Below are 18,790 nucleotides of genomic sequence, written 5' to 3'. Positions count from 1 at the left end.
TCTCATCCGATTTTTACGAGGTTGGGTTTTTTGTTCATGGTTTTCCTTCTAGATTAATCGGGCATTAAAATCTGAACACCGATTTTTTGGTCGAAATTCATGTCAAAATCTTGCCCCAAGATTCGTCTCTAGACATGGTTCTAAACTTCTCAGCCCCATAACTCGGCCAATTCTTATCCGATTTTTACGAGGTTGGGCTTTTTGTTCATGGCTTTCCTTCTAGATTAATCTGGCATTAAAATCTGAACACCGATTTTTTGGTCGAAATTCATGTCAAAATCTTGCCCCAAGATTCATATATAGACATGGTTCTAAACTTCTCAGCCCCATAACTCGGCCAAATCTCATCCGATTTTTACGAGGTTGGGTTTTTTGTTCATGGTTTTCCTTCTAGATTAATCTGACATTAAAATCTGAACACCGATTTTTTGGTCGAAATTCATGTCAAAATCTTGCCCCAAGATTCATATATAGACATGACTCGGCCAAATCTCATCCGATTTTTACGAGGTTGGGTTTTTTGTTCATGGTTTTCCTTCTAGATTAATCGGGCATTAAAATCTGAACACCGATTTTTTGGTCGAAATTCATGTCAAAATCTTGCCCCAAGATTCGTCTCTAGACATGGTTCTAAACTTCTCAGCCCCATAACTCGGCCAAATCTCATCCGATTTTTACGAGGTTGGGTTTTTTGTTCATGGTTTTCCTTCTAGATTAATCTGGCATTAAAATCTGAACACCGATTTTTTGGTCGAAATTCATGTCAAAATCTTGCCCCAAGATTCGTCTCTAGACATGGTTCTAAACTTCTCAGCCTCATAACTCGGCCAAATCTCATCCGATTTTTACGAGGTTGGGCTTTTTGTTCATGGTTTTCCTTCTAGATTAATCGGGCATTAAAATCTGAACACCGATTTTTTGGTCGACATTCATTTCAAAATCTTGCCCCAAGATTCATATATAAGACATGGTTCTAAACTTCTCAGCCCCATAACTCGGCCAAATCTCATCCGATTTTTACGAGGTTGGGTTTTTTGTTCATGGTTTTCCTTCTAGATTAATCTGACATTAAAATCTGAACACCGATTTTTTGGTCGAAATTCATGTCAAAATCTTGCCCCAAGATTCATATATAGACATGGTTCTAAACTTCTCAGCCCCATAACTCGGCCAAATCTCATCCGATTTTTACGAGGTTGGGTTTTTTGTTCATGGTTTTCCTTCTAGATTAATCGGGCATTAAAATCTGAACACCGATTTTTTGGTCGAAATTCATGTCAAAATCTTGCCCCAAGATTCGTCTCTAGACATGGTTCTAAACTTCTCAGCCCCATAACTCGGCCAAATCTCATCCGATTTTTACGAGGTTGGGTTTTTTGTTCATGGTTTTCCTTCTAGATTAATCGGGCATTAAAATCTGAACACCGATTTTTTGGTCGAAATTCATGTCAAAATCTTGCCCCAAGATTCGTCTCTAGACATGGTTCTAAACTTCTCAGCCCCATAACTCGGCCAATTCTTATCCGATTTTTACGAGGTTGGGCTTTTTGTTCATGGCTTTCCTTCTAGATTAATCTGGCATTAAAATCTGAACACCGATTTTTTGGTCGAAATTCATGTCAAAATCTTGCCCCAAGATTCATATATAGACATGGTTCTAAACTTCTCAGCCCCATAACTCGGCCAAATCTCATCCGATTTTTACGAGGTTGGGTTTTTTGTTCATGGTTTTCCTTCTAGATTAATCTGACATTAAAATCTGAACACCGATTTTTTGGTCGAAATTCATGTCAAAATCTTGCCCCAAGATTCATATATAGACATGGTTCTAAACTTCTCAGCCCCATAACTCGGCCAAATCTCATCCGATTTTTACGAGGTTGGGTTTTTTGTTCATGGTTTTCCTTCTAGATTAATCTGACATTAAAATCTGAACACCGATTTTTTGGTCGAAATTCATGTCAAAATCTTGCCCCAAGATTTGTCTCTAGACATGGTTCCATACTTCTCAGCCCCATAACTCGGCCAAATCTCATCCGATTTTTACGAGGTTGGGCTTTTTGTTCATGGTTTTCCTTCTAGATTAATCTGACATTAAAATCTGAACACCGATTTTTTGGTCGAAATTCATGTCAAAATCTTGCCCCAAGATTCATATATGTATAGACATGGGTCAAAATTTACCACCCCCATAACTCGGCCAAATCTCATCCGATTTTTACGAGGTTGGGTTTTTTGTTCATGGCTTTCCTTCTAGATTAATCTGGCATTAAAATCTGAACACCGATTTTTTGGTCGACATTCATGTCAAAATCTTGCCCCAAGATTCATATATAGACATGGTTCTAAACTTCTCAGCCCCATAACTCGGCCAAATCTCATCCGATTTTTACGAGGTTGGGTTTTTTGTTCATGGCTTTCCTTCTAGATTAATCTGGCATTAAAATCTGAACACCGATTTTTTGGTCGACATTCATGTCAAAATCTTGCCCCAAGATTCGTCTCTAGACATGGTTCTAAACTTCTCAGCCCCATAACTCGGCCAAATCTCATCCGATTTTTACGAGGTTGGGTTTTTTGTTCATGGTTTTCCTTCTAGATTAATCTGGCATTAAAATCTGAACACCGATTTTTTGGTCGAAATTCATGTCAAAATCTTGCCCAAGATTCGTCTCTAGACATGGTTCTAAACTTCTCAGCCCCATAACTCGGCCAAATCTCATCCGATTTTTACGAGGTTGGGCTTTTTGTTCATGGTTTTCCTTCTAGATTAATCTGGCATTAAAATCTGAACACCGATTTTTTGGTCGAAATTCATGTCAAAATCTTGCTCCAAGATTCGTCTCTAGACATGGTTCTAAACTTCTCAGCCCCATAACTCGGCCAAATCTCATCCGATTTTTACGAGGTTGGGTTTTTTGTTCATGGTTTTCCTTCTAGATTAATCTGGCATTAAAATCTGAACACCGATTTTTTGGTCGAAATTCATGTCAAAATCTTGCCCCAAGATTCGTCTCTAGACATGGTTCTAAACTTCTCAGCCCCATAACTCGGCCAAATCTCATCCGATTTTTACGAGGTTGGGTTTTTTGTTCATGGTTTTCCTTCTAGATTAATCGGGCATTAAAATCTGAACACCGATTTTTTGGTCGAAATTCATGTCAAAATCTTGCCCCAAGATTCGTCTCTAGACATGGTTCTAAACTTCTCAGCCCCATAACTCGGCCAAATCTCATCCGATTTTTACGAGGTTGGGTTTTTTGTTCATGGTTTTCCTTCTAGATTAATCTGGCATTAAAATCTGAACACCGATTTTTTGGTCGAAATTCATGTCAAAATCTTGCCCCAAGATTCGTCTCTAGACATGGTTCTAAACTTCTCAGCCTCATAACTCGGCCAAATCTCATCCGATTTTTACGAGGTTGGGCTTTTTGTTCATGGTTTTCCTTCTAGATTAATCGGGCATTAAAATCTGAACACCGATTTTTTGATCGACATTCATTTCAAAATCTTGCCCCAAGATTCATATATAAGACATGGTTCTAAACTTCTCAGCCCCATAACTCGGCCAAATCTCATCCGATTTTTACGAGGTTGGGTTTTTTGTTCATGGTTTTCCTTCTAGATTAATCTGACATTAAAATCTGAACACCGATTTTTTGGTCGAAATTCATGTCAAAATCTTGCCCCAAGATTCATATATAGACATGGTTCTAAACTTCTCAGCCCCATAACTCGGCCAAATCTCATCCGATTTTTACGAGGTTGGGTTTTTTGTTCATGGTTTTCCTTCTAGATTAATCGGGCATTAAAATCTGAACACCGATTTTTTGGTCGAAATTCATGTCAAAATCTTGCTCCAAGATTCGTCTCTAGACATGGTTCCAAACTTCTCAGCCCCATAACTCGGCCAAATCTCATCCGATTATTACGAGGTTGGGCTTTTTGTTCATGGTTTTCCTTCTAGATTAATCTGGCATTAAAATCTGAACACCGATTTTTTGGTCGAAATTCATGTCAAAATCTTGCCCCAAGATTCATATATAGACATGGGTCAAAACTTCTCAGCCCCATAACTCGGCCAAATCTCATCCGATTTTTACGAGGTTGGGCTTTTTGTTCATGGCTTTCCTTCTAGATTAATCTGGCATTAAAATCTGAACACCGATTTTTTGGTCGAAATTCATGTCAAAATCTTGCCCCAAGATTCGTCTCTAGACATGGTTCTAAACTTCTCAGCCCCATAACTCGGCCAAATCTCATCCGATTTTTACGAGGTTGGGCTTTTTGTTCATGGTTTTCATTCTAGATTAATCTGGCATTAAAATCTGAACACCGATTTTTTGGTCGAAATTCATGTCAAAATCTTGCCCCAAGATTCATATATAGACATGGGTCAAAACTTACCACCACCATAACTCGGCCAAATCTCATCTGATTTTTACGAGGTTGGGCTTTTTGTTCATGGTTTTCATTCTAGATTAATCTGGCATTAAAATCTGAACACCGATTTTTGGTCGACATTCATGTCAAAATCTTGCCCCAAGATTCGTCTCTAGACATGGTTCTAAACTTCTCAGCCCCATAACTCGGCCAAATCTCATCCGATTTTTACGAGGTTGGGCTTTTTGTTCATGGTTTTCCTTCTAGATTAATCTGGCATTAAAATCTGAACACCGATTTTTTGGTCGACATTCATGTCAAAATCTTGCCCCAAGATTCATATATAGACATGGTTCTAAACTTCTCAGCCCCATAACTCGGCCAAATCTCATCCGATTTTTACGAGGTTGGGCTTTTTGTTCATGGTTTTCCTTCTAAATTAATCTGGCATGAAAGTCTGAACACCGATTTTTTGGTCGACATTCATGTCAAAATCTTGCCCCAAGATTCGTCTCTAGACATGGTTCTAAACTTCTCAGCCCCATAACTCGGCCAAATCTCATCCGATTTTTACGAGGTTGGGCTTTTTGTTCATGGTTTTCCTTCTAGATTAATCTGGCATTAAAATCTGAACACCGATTTTTTGGTCGACATTCATGTCAAAATCTTGCCCCAAGATTCATATATAGACATTGTTCTAAACTTCTCAGCCCCATAACTCGGCCAAATCTCTTCAGATTTTTACGAAGTTGGCCTTACTATACCCTGAACCCATTAAAAATGGGTGTAAGGGTATATTGTATTTGTGCAAATTCCAAATGTATGTAACAGGCAGAAGGAAGCATCTTCGACCCCATAAAGTATATATATTCTTGATCAGCATCAATAGCCGAGTCGATCTAGCCATGTCCGTCTGTCTATCCGTTCGTCCGTCCGTCCGTTCGTCCGTCCGTCCGTCCGTCCTCACTTTATATCATTCTTTTTGATTAACTGCACTCTCACGCATTTTCCTGCCTCTCACTCTCCCTCATTTGGTTTCTCTTCATCTCTTTTTCCCAAAATATTGAACCGATGCTTAAATCCATATGAATTGTACAGTATCTCTTACTGATATTGGATTCTATTTTATTAATCACCTAAATTATTTCTCACTTTTATTTACCCTCTTTCTTGCTTCTTATCGCTTTCTCACCCGCCCTTTCTCTCTCCCTTTCCCCCTTAAAACCCGTCCCTCTATGCGATTTTCACTATATCAACTAAGGCTACAGGTGTTCATGTTCTACACTTTCGAGTGATTCTCCTTGTAACTATTCTAGTATTTATTGATTAAACCAACGTAAGCCCGACCTAATGTTGTCAAATCTATCAGTTTTGCTTATCAAATTGTTGCACATTTTAATGCAATTAGCTGATTACCCCCTCCCGCGCCGTGTACTGTCAACTGTATTGATCTTTAATTAAAGCGATTAATTAACATAATAAACACATAAGTTGCACCATGGGCAAGTGGAGACCTCCGACTGTGCGCTGGTAGGCCTCATGGCGGGTGACGCCATGCATATAAGAACTGACCCTGAGCTGTTGCCAATGCAATGTTCACAATGCACTCACAATGCATTCACAATGCACTCACACTCGTGCCGTGTGTCATACAGCCAATATTCAAGTTACTGAATGCGCGCTCTCGCTCTCTCTGTCTTTCTCTTTCTCCTTTTCTCGTTCTCGGTCTCGGTCTGTCCTCAACTGTTTTGTTTATGATTTTCTGCGGCCACTGGCCTCTCCGCCCCCCACCGCCCCACCACAGCTGTAGTCTTCTGCATTCCCCCTTTCCGTGAGTTTGCCGGCAAGTGCAGTTAATTCCAATTGGCGACGAGTCGTCGACTGGGTTTTCTTGGCTCGGGTGCCTTTGGCCACCTCCTGCACCGTCGCGTCTTGAGGTTTTTGTTTATTTGCCTTGTGATTTGCATAATTTGTTCTATAATTTATGGTATGCAAGCGTTTTTATTATTGTTCTTTTGCTTGTCAATTCACAAGTCTGATTTGTTGCTGCTGCTCTTGTTGTTGTTGGTCTTGTTGTTGTTCCCGGCTTGTCACTCACTTGGGCCAGCTCAACGTCTTGCTGATTGAAATGACTTAATTAACTAAATTACGCGCCTGGAATTTAATTGAAATTAAACAGCAACAACAACGAGAGCTCCGCCAAGCCGGAAGCAGCTTGTACTGAGGGTTTTCAGATTTCGATGTTTCATGGGACTCGCTCGTTAATCACGACTTTTCCATATCCTGTACTCTAAACGACATTCCCCAACTGAAACATATTCAGTGTGTGCCCACATCGATATTCAGTTCGTATAGCCTATGTGTTGTATTTATTGTCTTGGCCAGGCTAACGATGCGTTAATGCCAGATGGCTTTAATTTATTTGTAAAATATTTTCCATATCAAAGCAAGAAAAATATATTTCTGTTTTGCCACATGCAAACTAGTTAAATTAAGTTAAGAAAAAAAACACACACAACAAAAATGAAAGAGAACCAAAATTAAAAACGAAGCGTCTACAAGTAAATGTTCATAAACAAATTACTTGTTTTTTTTTTTTTCTTTTTGTTTTCTTTTGTTTGTGGGGGCCGCATCACAGGCAACAAATATTTCTGGAACCCAAAAGAATGCTCGTTCCGAGATTGAAAACTGTGGAGGAGATGGGCGGGCGAAACAATTTAAATGCGTTAAGTAAACGAAAATTGTAAATAAAAATGGCCATAATATAGTGTACATATTGCAACAACAATGTGTTCAGCAACAACAATCAAGCACACATAAAACAACAACAAGTGGCATTGGCCAATGAATATATATAGCTTGTATGTGTGTGTGTGTGTGTGTGTGTAGTAAAAATACTTAAGATTAACATAAATTTCTCATAATATATAAGTACGCAATAGAAGTGCGTAGAAACATTGCTGGGAAATTGGTTGCGGGTTCCAGCAACAGTTCCTTAATGTGCAATTGCTTACAGAACTTTACACTTACAATATATGCGCATAGCGGGTATTACCCGGCCTTGCACGGGACACTCAATATACTCGATATTCTCAATATACTCGATTATATTATATATTATGGGCGAAATACGTATTAAATCTTTTTCAATGTGAATCTATGAAAATGAGTTTGAAGGCGTTTGCACGAAAATTAAACTTTTACCCATATCGTCCAATCTTAAGCCCATATCTTACACCCTGAAGCAGCTGGAATTTTCAAAAAGTGTGAAATACGTCTCAAATATATTTAAACAAAGGTCTGTAAAATTGAGTTTGAGGCTATTACAATCTTTGTAAACATGCTTTATACAACCATTTATCACATTGTCGAGAGGAATTTTCCAAATCCCCAAACACAATTCACTTACATTAGATTAGGAAACTTATGTGAACTATTCAGATGCCCAGCTCCCACTGTTTGGGCTGTGCTTTGATAGACAAATAGTCAGTCAGTCAATGTTTGATTTTATAATTAGATTTATTAATCTGTCAATCATTCATCAATGAATGAGAATTCACTGAAGTTTTGGCCAGTCAATTAGATTGTTAACTAGTAAGTCAGTCAGTCACTCAATCACTTAGTCGGCCATTCAGTCAGTTAATCAATGTTGAATTCCCCCAATCAGTAAGTCAGTCAATCACTAATTTTACTAATCAGTCAGTCATTAAGTAAATCAATCAGTTAGTCAGTCAGTCAGTCAATCAGTAATGTTGACCTTTATGAATCGGTCAGGCAGTCCTTCAGTCAATTATCGGTGAGTTTGTCAATTGGTCAATCAGTCAATCAATCGATCTATGTTGAATTCCGATACGCATTTGTTTCACTGATCAGTCAGTCATTTGAAGACTCAGTCAATCTGTCAATCCGTCGGAAAAAATACCCCTTCGTTGACAATCCCTAAAAATACACTTGTTTTTATCCCTGATTAGTTTATCTGATAAGCACGAAATTAAATTCAACGAAAGCTGTTCAAGATTATGAACATTAATGGTGAAAAGTCTAGAATTTGTGGTCGCCTCGAGGACAGTTTAGTGGCTTTTGGTGTGTTTTGGGGTCGCTTAGCTTTGACAGCAACCACCCTCTCCCCCTCCCCCTTCCCCTTTCCCCTTCTCCCCTCAAGCAGCACCCAATTGACGCTTATCCGTTTTGTCTTTGACCAGTGCAAGAACCAAAAAAGAAAAAATGAAAAACGAAAACAAAATAGAAAAAATAAAGAAATCTTTTAATTGTGGCGTTTGTTGTCGGGTGGGCAATCCAAAAGATTCTCGGAATAATTTTCCATTTTGTTGCTTTTGTTGTTATTTTGCCTTTTAATTGAGTACACACAACGAAAAAAAAACCTAAATTTAAATTATGTGCTTATACAAAGCGGCAGACGAGGGCAGCCAAAAGAAGAAACCGTCCAACAACAACAGCAACAACAACAATAGCAAAGTGCGTGCCTTGCCACACCGCACTGCCCCCAGTCTCTGGCCATGCCCCAGCAGCTTCACTGTACAGTCTGTACAAAAATTCAGCGCCTCTTTTCATTTGAATTTTACGCAAAAGCAAAACAATTATGAAATTATTTATTAAATATTGTGAAATCGCTCACTGCACATGGTCACAAGTCTCGTTTCTGTATATGTGCACAGCTACAGATACACAGAAAGAGATACAGATACAGATACGGCTACGGCTACAGATACAGATACATAGCTAGAGATACAGATACGTTGGCATAGGCCGGGTACTGCGACTGCGATTGGGACTGGGCCAACCTTGAGCGTCTGTGTACGGGCCTTTGCCCGCTTCCACAATGAGTACACTCACACTCGCACTCGCACTCACACTCACGTATTCGTACTCTATTCTAATTGCTGCCATCGCCCATTGTCGTCATTGTCGTCGTCGCCGCTTGCGGGTGTGAGATTTAAGTCACTTTATCGACATCGCGCCGATTTTGGTCGCGTATCGCGATGTCGCCGTAGTAGCTGCCTCCTATACCCTACCCAATACCCAATACCCAACAACGAATACCCTCTGCCCCCCTCACAATCGCCAATCCCTGGCAGGCAAGCAGCTCTTCTGCTCAGCGAGTGCTTCATCATCTCTGGCGTTGGCTTTTTGCGCGCGTATTTCTTCAATAAATTTTCAGTTTATTCGGTTTATTCGGTTTATTTATTTACTTATATTTGCTATTGCTGCCCGCCCCGCCCCACACCGCGGCGCCCCACGCTTCACGACACAATTCCCTTTGCATTTAGCTTTTGTTTTCAGCTCTGCTCTACGTTTATTTCTCTCAGTGTCTTTCGCCTCTCGTCTGGCGTCTTCGTAATTGAATTTCAACTTGTTTGCATTGTCGACGATAATTCGTCGAGCTATTTTGCGTATTGAGATCAGGGCCTCATCAATTAGTCGATTAATTTTATGCGCAGCGCTCTATGGAATCTTAAATTTAAGCAGCTCGGCTAAAGATTTGTGCAATTGCTTTGACTAATTCATATCCTCGACTACTAGCACATTAAATAAATTCAAATTGTTTCTCGTAAACATATTTCATAGTTAATAATAACTATTTTTAATGCTGCTGGCGCTGCCAAGCCACAAAAACTGCATTTAAAACTTATTTCGAATGTGGTAACAAAAGCATCAACCGAATCATGTAAAAATATAATAAAATGTTAAGAGCATTAGCGTTGACTTCTCTCTGCGTAAATTTGATACCATTATCCGTGTTGCAAATTTGTTTGGTGTTTTGTATAAAATATTGCATTACCAGGACTTAATTAAATATACTTTCCTGCCATTTTTTGAATACCCTAAGAGTATTAAAGGCGGCCGGCATACGGGTTCAAGGTGTACTGAATGAGAGATGACAATTTTGTGTACAGAAACAACAGAACAACAAGGATGTGAAAACGAGGTTTGAATCAAATGGGGATGTAGAAAAGTAGGATTGAACCCAAGAAAGAATGTGGAAAACGAGGTTTGAACCAAATAGTGATCTGGAAAGTTTTAACCCGAACAAGCTTTTTCTGGCATTATAATTAGATCATTGCAAGTCTTCTTAGATATTCGACTTGCATTAAGTTATTTCTTGCTATCTAAAAACAAGCACTAATGCAAGCCCCAATAGCCAAAACAGTTTACAGGGTATCTCCCAGGCATGCCTGCCATTTTATAGCCCTTCTGCGGCTGCAAATTGAAGTGAACAGCGCGCGGCAAAAAGTGCAACAAATTTATAATACAATAATTAAAGAGAAAAATGAAATATGTACACATACATGTATTTGCAAAACAAAAAACAGAAACACAATTTCATGTATTTGCATAGAATGTGATAATTCAATCAAAATTTGATATAAAAAAGGTGTGCATGTATGTGTGTGTGTGTGTGTGCGTGTGTGTGTGCAAGTGTGTGTGTAATCTCTATTATTTAATTTGTCGCTTGTTGAATTTATTTATTTAGCGATTTTCTTTTTTGTTTTTTTCCTGCTTTGTTTTTGGTATTTGTGGCCCCATTTTGCATATTTTGCATATGGCAAATTAATGCAAATGCGATTAAATGTTTTCATTTTAAATGCCACTGATTAACGCCACAATGTGACTATTTGTTTTATTTGTTTTGATTTTGTCGTTGTTGTTTTTATGGCATTCTTTTTGTATGTGCAAAAAACATGTGTGTGACAGTTGTTGCATGCGTGGCATGCACAAATGCTGTGCTCTTAAGGCTTTGATGCACGGCCCACATTACGTATACTTGATTATTTAAATATGCCAAATTGAATGAAATTTCGAAAATCAAACATCTACGGCCAGCCGCATAAAGTTGTTAAGCTAAGGGGCCTGTGTGTGTGTGATGCGGGGAGGGGGGGGGGGGGGGGGGGGTTAAGGGTGGACATGCATAAATTTGGCAATTTCTGTTTGTTTGGAGTTGTTTTATGATTATGTCTTAAAATCAATAATGAATTAAAACATATTAAATAAACAGAAATTAATTATGCACAAGATGTTTTCTGTGTGCGGACTATTGAAGCAGCTTTATGCAATTGCCAATGGCAGACAGTTGAGGGCAGCCAAAGGAAATACGCACACACTCGCACACACACTCTTACACATACGCACACTCATTTATAGTCTGTGCAACAGCTTGTGAAATGCCAACGTCATTGTTATTTATATCGGAATAACAAGGTAATAACTGCACACTTAAGTATGCAAATAGCCGAAAATCATAAATGCATAGTAAACACCTACACACACACGAACACGCACACACACGTACTGTGCCTGTGTGTGTGTTGACTGCACATGCAAATGTTATCATTTGTGATTAGTTACAGTCTCGAAATGCTAATGCCAAAGGCAGCAGCAGCAGCAACCACAAGGCAGCAGCTCACTTGGTTTTGCTTGTGGTATCTGTGTATCTGTGTGTTCGTGTGCATGTGTATGTGTGTGTTTGTGTGCGTGTTCACTTGGCAATTGCCAAAATTTTCATCTTTGAGCTGGCCTAATCCGTTCGCTCTTCGCCAGCTCTGCTCGTTATCTGGCATTTCCTGGCTGGCCGTAACCAAAAATTAAGTTTTTGTTTAAATAATTTATTGGCTCATTTGTTTGCCACTTGTTTTGTTGCATTTTGCAATTGACATGGCAACAATTAATTAATTATTCAACAAAAACCGTATCAACTAAGACAATATCATTAGGCTTATGTTTTGCCTATTCGCCATGGATACCTTTTAAGCGCTCTCCAGGGATGTAAACATTTTCATTGGCGCTTTAAAACGAAATTTAAACTAAAGGACTAGCGGCTTTGCTCGGCAGGCATATTAATTAATATATAATAAATGCAAGTGATTCTTATACGGCTTAACAGATATCATGAAATATAGGCAAGGCTTAGACCTTAATTGTCCGACATTCATAAATGTTTGCTCCAAGTGTGGCCAAGTTAATCTTTAACCAATCATTCTTATAGAGCTATATGATATTATAATCTGCTTCTGCTGAGTTCAAGTTCGTATGTGGTAGCTTTGACTTAAAAACTTTGAAAAACAAAAGAGAATCTAATTCTCGACCTATTGTAACTATGACAGCTGTTTGATGAAGAGCTCCGATTCGATCGAGAGCCTAAACTCTAAGAGACTAGAAACAGACAGACTCCACTGTCAATCACGAGGCTAAATACTTAAAGCTTTTCGTGACCAAATTATAATACCCTCTACAAGGCTGTATAAATTAGTAAATGAATGAATAGATTTCTGAATGATTCAGAATTGTGTCATCTTTGCCAAGCAGCAAGCATTTAAAGAGAGAGCGACAAACTTGTGCACTTACTTGCCAACTTTGAGCGCTTCCTGCAGCTGTTTAAGGCAGCGATCGATCTTGCGCTCGCGCACTTGGGAGCCGTACTTGGAGGATGCATAGGGTTCCATGGGGAAGCTGAAGTATGGATGTGCATCGAAGGTGAACAGACAGGCCTCGTTCGATGAGCTGGAGCTGGAGCTCGAGCTTGAGCTCGAGCTGGAGCTGGAGCTTTTCGATGCTGTAGCTGTTGCTGCTGGTGTCTCAGCTGTGGGCCTATTCATCATAATCTGGACTTGCACTTGAACGCGTTACGCATACGCCACGTTGTCTGCTGCCGCTGCCGCTACTGCTGCTGTAGTTTATTGAGGAGCCAGCGATTTGCAGTAGCTCTTAACGCGATGAGTTCGCGTTAACAACTGCTAGCTGGAAAATGGGCAACTGGCCATAAACGGCTTAATCGGGCGACTTCTTTGTCTAGCTCTGTTGGCCATGGCTTGTGATTATTTTATAATTTATATATGGCTATCGCTTTGGTGCCAGGTAGCAGTTATTACAGTTGGCCGCCAACTACGTCATCAAGAGCAGCCGCTGCGGACATATTTTTAAGCGCTTCCAACTCTTGTTCAAGTCTTGGCATCAAATGATAAACAAAACTCTGCACCCGTCTGGCGCATATTGCGTATACGTCATATTGTGCCGCCTCTCCGATTACATTTCTTCGTAATGTACGCCAAATTCTTTGTACTGCAATGCGATCCCTATGCAAATAAGCTCGTGCAGACATTGTTTTTACAGTTTCCCAACACTGCCATAATCCATAATGGAACACTTGCCAGTTTCGCCGGCCTTCGCCAGCCCAGCTAATGCACAGTTGGCCGAGTCTCAAGTCTAGCTTGTTTTTAGAGCTCTTGCGCCTGGAGACGACATTACGGATGGCCACAACTGTTTTCAAGGGCATTTCGACTTCGACTTTAACTGTGCCATGCACTCAACTCGGATCCACTTAATCGACGAGCGTCGAATCAGCCCTATACAGTGAGCCAAATCAGCAGCTAAGCGAGTGGGGGTAAACGACTGACAGATACCCTATGATCAGCACTAGCTTGGAGTGCTCTTGAATACATTTTGCGATTACCGTTGCGATCTCTTTGAAAGCCTTTGAGATGGCGTATACTTTATCAAAAGAAGAAGGGAAAGTGAGTGGAGAGGGAAGGGTGGAGGTTTGTCCTCTATATCAATTTGGCATCTAAATCTGGCAACATTATTCTTGGTCATAATTCATGTAAAAATAGTACCCTCAAATATCATCTCTGCAAGGGTTTAATGAATGGTTCTATATACTTATAGGGTATACATCTTTAACATATTTGATATTCCACGCATATATATAAATGTATTCTGTTAGCTTTCAGTTGATTTACTGGCCAGAGGTCATTCCGCAAATATTTCCATCTATCGCGCTTAGCTCGTGAGAAAAAGTGACCTCATTTTGGAGAAGCTCTCGGTTCTTCGTCTGTTTCAGTTTTCCATATTTAAGTGTCCGTTCGCATTGCGTTGCTGTCGTGCTGTCCTACCTGCCCCTGCCGCTGCCACTCCTGTCCACCCCTGCCTAACTTGCTTCCGCTGTTGTTTCTTGTTGTCCTGCCTTTATTTTGTTTTGTGTGCATGTAACTTGCTGGAAAATTAATAATAATAAAAAAGCAGCAAGAAGTAAACGAACGAAAACACCTACGCTGCAGGGTGTTGTATAGGTGGGCAGGAAACGGGACAAAAGTGGGTGGCTGGTTGGGTGGCCAGTGGGAGGGTATCAAATACACGCGTGACCCTATTAAATGTGTGCTAATAAAAGCTCGGGTCTCCAAATAAATGGCCATGACGACACTAAATGCCTTCTGCTCCAAAATATTCGAAGCCAAATTCACATTTTAGGCGCTCAGCTCAACAAGGGTCGTGAGGGGGTGGCTGGAGTAGACACGCCTTGGAAAATGTTGCGAAGTGGGCGTTGAAAACCAAGAAAAATTACTTAAAAATTCAAGACAATTTCTGCTGTTGCTGATAATCATAATAGTCATGATGAAAATGATGATGATGATGAAAAGAAAATCAACGCGCACAAAGCAATCGCCGAAGACTGAAGGATGCAGGACAAAGTTGAGGGGAAACGGAGGCGGGAGGCGGAAGGCAGGACAACAGAGAACAGAGAATGGTGGCGGCTTCCTCTTCACGCGCTAAAGGTCAACTTTTATTTTTTTTCATTTGCAACGTGGTCATTTATAAAATCTGCGAGCATTATTAACAACAAAAGCAAAAGAATAGCGAAAGCAACCGGGAAAAGCGTTGACTGTACAATAAAACAGGACTAGGACTATATACACATACATATACCATATATATGGTATATATGGTACAAGCACTCAGTTGTGCCCGCGATTTATCAAATTAATGAGTATCATTCTATTTTCATTTCATTTTCCATGCGCCATGCGAAGGACACCGAAAAATACGAAAGTAAGAAAAATATAGTAAACGGAAAATGACCCATCGAGTGGGCCATGGAAAAACAGAGAGAGAGAGAGAGAGAGAGAGAGAGAGAGAGAGAGAGAGAGAGAGAGAGAGAGAGAGATAGAGGGCCGAGCAGGCATATTACCAAGAATTGGGTAAAATAGAAAAAGGTGTCGATAGTGCTCGATCTGCAGATACCCTGTAGAACGAGTTTGATCAGTTTTGGGGCGAATGATCGGGAAGTATGCAAAATATGAAAGGTTCTTTATGTATGTGTGCTACACAAGAAGATACATACAAATTTTCCCATGTGTAGCTCTTTAAGTACTCGAGATACTTTTCAAAACCGATAATTATCGATTTGTTGGAAGATGGCCAAAGATATAGAGAAAGATGTAAACTTGTTCTGGGATCCACATATAAGAACATTTATTTCAAATCTCTTTAGCTTTTGTGGAATAGATCAACTCAGCACATCAAGTATTTAGATACCTTTAGGTACATAGCCTTGATGTCTATTTACATGCGGTTCATTAAGGTAACTTTTTGGGGTGCTCCTCTTGGCAGTTGAATAAAACTGAAAAGGATACGAATAAGCTGCCAGTTGCGAGTATAAATGAGCTGGCTGCCAGCTCAAATCTTTGGCCAACGTGCTCCAGTGGCGTCGCCAAAGTGAGTGCAAATGTTGTAAGACCAACACCGAGGACTAACACATGGCAAACGGAGTTGTGTTGGCGTTGGAGAACTAATGTGGGCGATTACATAAACAGGACACACGAAAGGACGTACCGACAGTGGGACGAACGGACATTTGCCGTGTAAGCAAACACACCCAAAAGGCAAATAGAAACACCCAACAACTGAGCATAAATCCCGGCCAAACCCATGCCAGGACATGGCCCCAAAGGGATACACCGAGCATTTTGCATGCCCCTGCCCATGCCCGTGCCCGTGTCCATGGATAGGTACAAATAAAGTGACCAACCCAGAAGGTCTACAAGAAAAAGGAAATACATATAATAATAAAATACTTTGGCGAGTAGAAGAAAAAAAAACCAAAAAAAAATATATATATACATATATATAGCAGAAGAGTAGCCAGCAAAGGACTCGGAGACGGCACCGAGACCGAAAAAAGGAAGCCAAAGCGAATTGTTTTATATCCCTCATTTGTCCATTTAATGGCTGAAACGAGCCAACCCCGGACAGGAGCAGGAACTGAAACCAGGACTCGAAGGCAAACAGCAGAGCGCACAGAGAGAATCGACAGACAGGCCAAAGGATGGCTGAGAAAAACGCAACCAAGCAAAGTGAAAAAGAATATTGAAACACTAATAAAAATAAGGATAAGCAGGGAATGCATTAAGTAAAATATAGAATAAGTGGGGTAGCATTGGGGAACGGGCAAACGGGAAACGTCTGCTCACCCCCAACCCACTCCGCTCTTGTTCAATGGTCGATGGGACGTATGAGATTGGTTTGCTTGACTTGGTGTTGGGTTTAAGATGGTCACGGCTGCGGGTACGGGTTAGCTACAGATTGGATTGGATTGTTTTCGGGCCTTCTGGGGGTTGCTGCGCACTCCGTACACCCGTACTCATAGTTTAATCATAACAATAATACACCCTTTCCAGGGGATATTTGTGCTTAACCAACTAAATTTGGGCTGTCGATTGGGGCTGTTACCGTTTCCCCTCACCACAACCCAGTTTCCAAAACTGACCATTTCCCAGCTAACTATTAGTATTAGATTTTAACATAGCCTGGGACTATTCAATTCTCGACATGGAAAGATTATTTAAGAGAATGCTGCAGCATTTCGACTGCCTGACTGATCGATAATCTATGCAAGGTTCAAAGCTAAGAGCCGAAAGCTACATTTATTACATTATTTAGCACATTTGTGCTGTGGGTGCAGACCAACTGCTTCTTTTAAAAGGGCGAGGCCTTACTATGCGATTCTCAAAAATTCATGTAAGAATTTCTTTTCGCAAATTGTATATTATTATTTTTTTATATTTTAGTATGAATACTCTCATTCCAATTCGTATCTCCCTGTCTTTCTCTCTCTCTCAACTCTCATCTTATTACATTCTTTTATTTTTTACAGAAATGTGCTTATATATAAGACTGCCTTCCACCTACAAATATATGATAATCAAATGATCTTGAATCTTGAAATTTTTGGGTAAGTAAATTTTTATATATATTTATCTTTAAATAATAATACATATATATAAAAGCAATTCAGTCTAGAACTCGGATAATTTGCTGGTATTTTTTTAAATTTGAAAACCTACATCTTATAATCTTAAGCTTTTTGAGTCAATGCTTGACAGCTTAAAAAATTGAAGTGGAACCAGATTAAATTCTTTACGTTAATTAAAGACCATAATTGGTCACACTCAACGAGTGTTACCTAAGACTAGGAAGCAGAGAAAAGGGTTTCGAACCTAGAAATAACATTCTTCGGTTTTCGATTCGAATCAATGAGCTTAACGATTGGGCTAAGTTCAAGAGCAACTGGCTCGGCTCAAGGTTACAAGAAATTTTGGAATTTTTAGTTCGGGCTTCTCTCTCTTCTCTATAAGAACACGTAATCGTTGCATGCTATAATGGGAATATTTCGATTAGTAAAGCAAATTAGAACTTTTGTAACGCCACGAACGTTTTTCTGCATATAAAAGAAGCTCGGAGACTGAGAAAAGATCAATAGGAGCCCAATCTACAAACAAGATGCAGCTAAAAGCCTTCATTCTTCTCATCTGCCTTGCATTCGTTGCCGATAAGATGTGCACCGAGCCACCATGTCCCAGGGATTAGCTGCTCAATCTATTAACTAAATTTGGCTTTTTTTTTTTTTTGGTTTTAAAAACATGTGAAAATTTATGTGTTTTCCAATTTTATTCATTGTGTAGTTGAGTAAATATTTTCAATTGTATTCAACCATGTGTGAGTGTTTGTGAGTATATGCTGTATTTACATGTCAAGTTGGTAAAAATATAAACTAAACTGCGAGAATAATGCAGCAGGGTTGAATGCGAGGAGAGGTCAACTGTTGGGTCATTGCAGTCGCTGCAGCCCATGACCCATGCCACATGTCCTGCATGCACACATACACACATACACTGCCACACGGAAAAAAGTGTGGAAAATGGAAAAACAGAAAACATGAACGAGTACACAAAAAATAAAAGAGAATGTATGCACACATAGCGCAACTTTTGGCATGTTGTGGAGTTGCGTATAAAAAATAAATTTGAAATGAATTGAAATAAAAGGGATATGCAAATGCAAAATGGAAAATAATATGCAACATATTTTAGTTGCCATCAAAAATAGGATTGTGGCACAGAGTTTTAAACCAAAAAATCAAATATAACAGACATACAGAGAGAGAGAGAGGGCTAAAAAGAGAGAGGAGAAAGAGAAATGCTGCGACTAGATGCCATAGTTTAGCCCATCATGGCCACTGTGCCACATGGGCTGTGGCAACTCGGTGCGTCGTCTCGTCCTAGCTGGTAACTCCCTGCCACATGCAACATTCAATGCATACAAATGGCATTTAAGCCGG

At 39.8% G+C, this 18,790-nt stretch overlaps 1 long non-coding RNA gene across 3 annotated transcripts in view; it reads left to right on the top strand.

Annotated features, from left to right (window-relative positions):
• LOC115769707 overlaps nucleotides 1-18,790 on the top strand; it is a 193,849-nt gene that overhangs the window by 54,666 nt on the left and 120,393 nt on the right. For all 3 annotated transcript variants that reach the window (XR_004018780.1, XR_004018779.1, XR_004018778.1), the window contains exon 3: nucleotides 17,327-17,404. This is a non-coding gene — a long non-coding RNA (uncharacterized LOC115769707). The remainder of the gene's footprint in view (nucleotides 1-17,326; nucleotides 17,405-18,790) is intronic.

Source organism: Drosophila novamexicana, unplaced genomic scaffold, assembly GCF_003285875.2.
Source record: "Drosophila novamexicana strain 15010-1031.04,08,12 unplaced genomic scaffold, DnovRS2.1 tig00004554-arrow-pilon, whole genome shotgun sequence".
In the NCBI taxonomy this organism is placed as follows: Eukaryota; Metazoa; Arthropoda; class Insecta; order Diptera; family Drosophilidae; genus Drosophila; species Drosophila novamexicana.
Note: the sequence above shows the minus strand (reverse complement) of the source record. Positions and strands in the feature narration are given on the sequence as shown.